Here is a 5,674-nt window from a genome sequence, read left to right as displayed (position 1 = left end):
ATAGCGGAAAAAAACTTCTCGCTCCCCGACTAAGATCTCCATATAACACTATTGAAAACAGAACTACACTTTGATCTTAGCCAAAAGGCCGAGAAGCGATAACCGGCGAAGGGGGCTTTGGTGGTTGAAAAAGAAAAAGAGTGAGATTCAGCATTCATATATTTCATAATTATGTTTAAGCAGATTGCTCGTGGCTGGAGATGACAGCGTGTATAACCATCACGTCTGACCAAAGAAGGCAACTTCTTGATTTCAAACAAAAAGATCGACGGCCATAGAGCGTTTCAGCCGTCAACGGTAATATCACGCGGAATACATTGGTTCTCGACCCTTCAACGACGGTAAGCCGCGTCGAGTGGGGTCATTTCTTGAGAGGGAGACCACCGGGGAACACGGCGTGCCGGTGGCTGCTCTCTTCCTCTCTCCCTCTTTTTTCCCATTAACCTGGTATTTGAGTCTTTTTAATAAAATTTGTGTGTTTTTAAATATTTTCTTTTACGCTGTTTCTAACTAGTTCGCCAAGGCGATAATTTATCTTCGGTTTTCTCTGGGTCTTGTTTTTAATAAGTGGCAACATGGAATCGCGCTTAATCGATAATTAGAAAAAGTAAGATCTTGATCATACGGAGTTTCCTCCTGCATGCTTACCAGAACAGCTGTAGAGAAGTGTCATGAGATATGGAACTACGAATTGACCGTGGTTGTCGCGTAGTACGCGCCCCGGCATCAGCAACACAAAAAATCGTGTTTTCCAAACCATCCCGCTTTTAACAGTCCCCTCCAAATTGTTACCGGTCGCAGCGTAAGATACATACTACTATCGACATTGCGCCCTCTGGAAGCGAGATATGTAAAACAAAACATTCAGGAGTTCTTTGACTTTCTTAAGCGAATTGTCATATTTTTTATGAGTGCTTCAATTAGCCTTTAAGATTTAAAATTATGGGAAGCTTTACGTAAAGAATTTTCTAAAATATGAAATTGATTTGCAATAATTGAGTCGAGGTGAGTTTAATCTCTAATAGTTTGTATTAATATTTACCGTGAACGTATACGCTCTTGGAGAAGAGAAACAACGAACCTCCCGGTACCATCCTGCATATACTAGGCATCTAGAACTCGTGCCATGATGCGCTCTGCCACATACTTCACCGTAAGGGAAAACCCACTTTCATGATAATTCTTTCTAAAAATAAACAACCATTCTCCACAACGAAGTCAAAACCGGTTACTTCTTCAGCGATAGTACCGCAATCCTCGCTAGGTAACTCGATGTAAATAACTTATATGGGGTCCGTTTCGAGAACGGAGTTACCATGGTTTGGGAGGGGGTATTTTTTTTAAAGGGGAAGACTTGTTGCCAACGCGAATGTCGAAAAGCGGCCGGCTGTGAACTCCTAATCATGTCTCCTGTTAGTATCGAAAGTGACTTAAAAAAATCATACCGTTGGTAAAGTACGACAATTAAGGTTAAAAATTACTAAACAAATCCGTCCGAATCTTCAAAATGATCTACTAGCCAATGACATTTTTCCCTCTTATGACGTCAGGAATATATATATATATATATATATATATATATATATATATATATATATATATATATATATATATATATGGGTGTTTGATTTTAGATTCATTGACAGTGGTGGGCCGATCCTGGAAGAACTGCAATACCAGGCCAACCGGTGGCGGAGGTGGAGCAAGCTCCGACCTCTCCGCCGCCGTCCAAAAATAAGTTTAAAATCTTGGGCCCCGATGGGACCCGTATCAGATATTAAGCTGATAAGAACAGATACTTTTAATTGTTTATTAAAAGCTTCGTTGGTAATTACAAATACGTGTATTTTAGGTCTTTTTTCTGTTAATTTAAGTTATCGCGAACAGAGAACGTTTGAAAAAGTTAAAAATATTTCCATTAAGACAGGTTTTAAAAGTAACGAGGTTTTTAGGGTCAAGGTAAGTATTAATTTCTTTTGTATATAATTCTTTTACGTATATAATTAACTAATAATTTTTTTCTTCCAAGGCTGAAGCATTTCTTAGGTCACATAAATATATCAGGTAAGTGTAGAACATAAAAATTCTTTTTTTATAGCCAAATTTAAAACAAAAACCGGTTTATAAAATCATAAATATTAAAAGGTCTTCTAAATTGTAAATACAAGCGTACTAAAATTTTAAAACGTTGTTGAAAAACGTAATAATAAATCGAATCATAGTCCTATAGGCTGATATCCCTTCTTTACGTCTGCGCTATTCCGAAGCTCCGTAGAAACCACGCTAGACAATTCTTCGGGACTCGTCATATATCCTGACCGAGCGTCTGCTTCTTCACCCCGCTTACAGTCCCTAAACCAGCAATCTACATAACTATCATCATCATGGCTGAAATCGCAGGAATCGTATGCTCTTCGAGAAAAAACAAGACGTTGCCAAAGTCGTACTTGAACGAGTCCGAAAAAATATTCTTCGCCGAGCCCGTGCAGATAACATCCACCTGTCAGAGATCGACTTCAAAGAAAAATGGTGTTCTACTCAATTACCGGTTATTCAAAAAGCGGAAAAAGAGTTAAAACTTTTATTTTAATTTTTTTCATTTACTTTTGAGCTCATTTAAACTAAACATTTAAAAAAAGTGTTCGTTTTTAAACAAAGCGTAATTTTAACTTATCAATTGTAAGTTTTAATTATTTATCAATATGTTTCTAGATGTTTATCTTTAAATGATATCACTGTACGAAAAATGGTAAAAATTCCATTTAATTTTTGTTTCTTGTAAAAAATATATGCAATTTTAAACCTGCCTTAATTTAAAATCATCCTAACAAGCAGGTGAATTATTGAAAACCGACAAGGATACTGTATTTTTTTCAAATGAAATTTAATAAACAAATTCAGTATCTGTTCTTATCAGCTTAATATCTGATACGGGTCCCATCGGGGCCCAAGCTATTAAACTTGCTCCACCTCCGCCACGGGTTGGGCTGGTATTTCAGTTCTTCCAGGATCGGCCCACCTCTCTCAATGAATCTTAAATCAAAACCATATATATATATATATATATATATATATATATATATATATTCCTAACGTCATAAGAGGGAAAGTCGTCATTGGCTAGTAGATCATTTTGAAGATTCGGACGGATTTGTTTTGTAATTTTTTACTTTAATTGTCGTACGTTACCAACGGTATGATTTTTTTTAAGTTACTTTCGATACTAACAGGAGACACGATTAGGAGTTCACAGCCGGCTGCTTTTCGACATTCGCGTTGGCAACACGTAGAATGTGTTTTTACTGCCGTAAAAACAGTCATCAGGTTCGGGATTGCCCGAAAAAGAATAAGAAGGCTCGACCAAATCCAGAAACGGCCGATGACCAGAACCCGTCATATGACGAACCAGTGAAAATAAGGAATGGAACGCCGATTCCGGTTGGGGCTGCAGCAGACGTTAGCACCCACGACGAACTAATGGACGTAACAGGGCCTTCACGAGACTTCCAGGGCTAAAAGAGGGCTGGTCGTTGGCAACGCCAGAGTCATTCCCAGGGAAACATGAATCCCCCGCTAAAGTCAAAGGCTACGCCGATGCTCTCAAGTCACCACAGAAGCAGGTCCAAGACTCTCCGAAATCCGACCCTCCAACACCAGAGGAACCTGAAAGAATATTGGAAATTTTTGAACAAAGTTGGGCATGGGATCACCTACCCAAAGATGAAATTGAGGACTTTTGTCGGCAAGCCAAAGTGTTGACCTCAACCAAGCCCCATATCCTGATTTGGCGGGATGACGCATTGGCAAAGGCCCAAGAAGCATTCCAACGCCGATTCAAGCGTCGTCAGAGCCCTTCAATTGAAAAAGACCCTAAGAAGGGGAAGAAATAGTACAGTGGCGCACTTTGTAAATATACTTCTGATATTTTTTTTAAATATTTAATTTTTTTTATGTTTTAATTGACACCGTTAAACGGGGAAATCGGAATTATAAAAATTATTTATTGTGATTCGTTTTTAAAGGTTTAATTTTAGTTTTATTTTTAAATGTTTAAGTGTTTACTAAAAAAGTACACTAATGAAGCTTTAATGTAATATACTTAACTCTATTTCTGTTAAACCAAAAAAATAGATAAAAATTAGTGTTAAAATTAGTTTTCCTAAAAGTAATATGAAAAGTTAAAAATACTTACCTAGACTTGAAACCCATAAGAACCTGTAAATATGTTGAAAAATGTTATGAATCCTCTTTTAGAACAACCAAAATGAGTTTAAAAAATCAACCTTTTTTCCTCAGTACTCCGACATGGATACGAAATATTGTTTTGACAAATATAATGTTCGCGATAATTTAATCGGCCGTATTCTGCAGACTTTCCTAGGAAAGTTGGGATACGCCTTCTTTCTTTCAACTTTCTTCTGCGGTTTTCATTGGGCGCGACGTCACCAGTGAAGAGGGACCGTACATTTGCGACCCCTTTGTTCTGATTGGTTCTTGTTACGTCATGCAATGACGCCACACGAGAGTGATGTTTATTCTGCCTTCTGTGCGAGCCCAATTGAGCTAGATCAGTTCTGTTCAGTACAGCACGTGTTTTGCTACCTAGGTTCGACTTATTTTTAGCCCTATGAATTCTATCGCCATCTAAGCTACGCTGAAGGAGCTAGTTCAGCTCTGTTCGTTTTAGTTGAATTTTTGTCAGGAGCTTATTTTTAACTCTATTTATGTTGTTGCCATCTAATACTGTTTTGGTGTAATAAATGCGCAAATTTTGAATTTTACATTAATCATGTGGCGCTGACTGTTCTTTTTGATTTACTTTGAAAATAACTATTACTTAGAATTAATATGTATTTATTAATTATTTTATAAATAAAATTAAAATAAATTTGCATTGTTATAATTAAAATAGGAACAAATAATATTTGTAGGGATAGCGTTCATGCACAATGTCTGAGAAACAAGTCACTTGTTAATTTGCTTTTCACGAGTTAACAAATAAATTTTATTTCCATAAAAGTTTCTTTATTTATGTAAAATAGCATATATTTAACACTTAAAATAGGCCATTTATTTTGAAATACAATGGCAAGTAGTAAAAGTTCCAGGTGGACTGAAGATGAAAAGGAGGCATTGATGTCAGCCGTGGAGACCCAGGTTTATGAAGAGATTCGACTTCATAAAGGAGGGTCTCTTACTCAAGCCCAACATAAAAAGTGGGAAAGTATAACCGCAATGGTAAATTCTGCTGGGGATAACAACAGAAGCTCCGCTGATGTTCGTAAGAAGTGGAGCGTCCTAAAAAGTGAAGCCCGGAAAGCCGCAGCTAAGGTTTCAGTAAACCCTTTGAGGTTAGCTTCCCTAGCCGCACGAAGTGGTCCTATAGTGCCCTCGGTACCAGAGTGGAGGTTGTCTGGTTTACCAATGGGTCCAAGACTCGCTCATGTGCAGGTGCAAGGATGTATTGCCTTACAAATAACTTCGGCTTTTATGAAAGCCTTGGGATATACGCAAGTGTATTCCAGGCTGAAATTTGTGATATTTGCTTCTGTGTTGACTATTGTCTTAAACAGGGCTTTCGCGGTAAGACTATCGAGATTTATACGGATTCTCAAGCGGCCCTTAATGCTCTTAATCAGTGCAGCATTTCTTAAAAACTGATTCTAAGTTGCCT

General features: G+C 37.5%; 2 pseudogenes; one reads left to right on the top strand and one right to left on the bottom strand.

Moving 5' to 3' along the window:
• Positions 1 to 1,643: 1,643 nt before the first annotated feature.
• LOC149930920 (U2 spliceosomal RNA) lies at positions 1,644 to 1,823 on the bottom strand (annotated as a pseudogene).
• Positions 1,824 to 2,866: 1,043 nt separating this feature from the next.
• Positions 2,867 to 3,024, top strand: LOC149930919 (U2 spliceosomal RNA; annotated as a pseudogene).
• Positions 3,025 to 5,674: the final 2,650 nt, after the last annotated feature.

Source organism: Leiobunum rupestre, chromosome 9 (assembly GCF_980474605.1).
Source record: "Leiobunum rupestre chromosome 9, qqLeiRupe1.1.hap1, whole genome shotgun sequence".
Taxonomy (NCBI): domain Eukaryota; kingdom Metazoa; phylum Arthropoda; class Arachnida; order Opiliones; family Sclerosomatidae; genus Leiobunum; species Leiobunum rupestre.
Note: the sequence above shows the minus strand (reverse complement) of the source record. Positions and strands in the feature narration are given on the sequence as shown.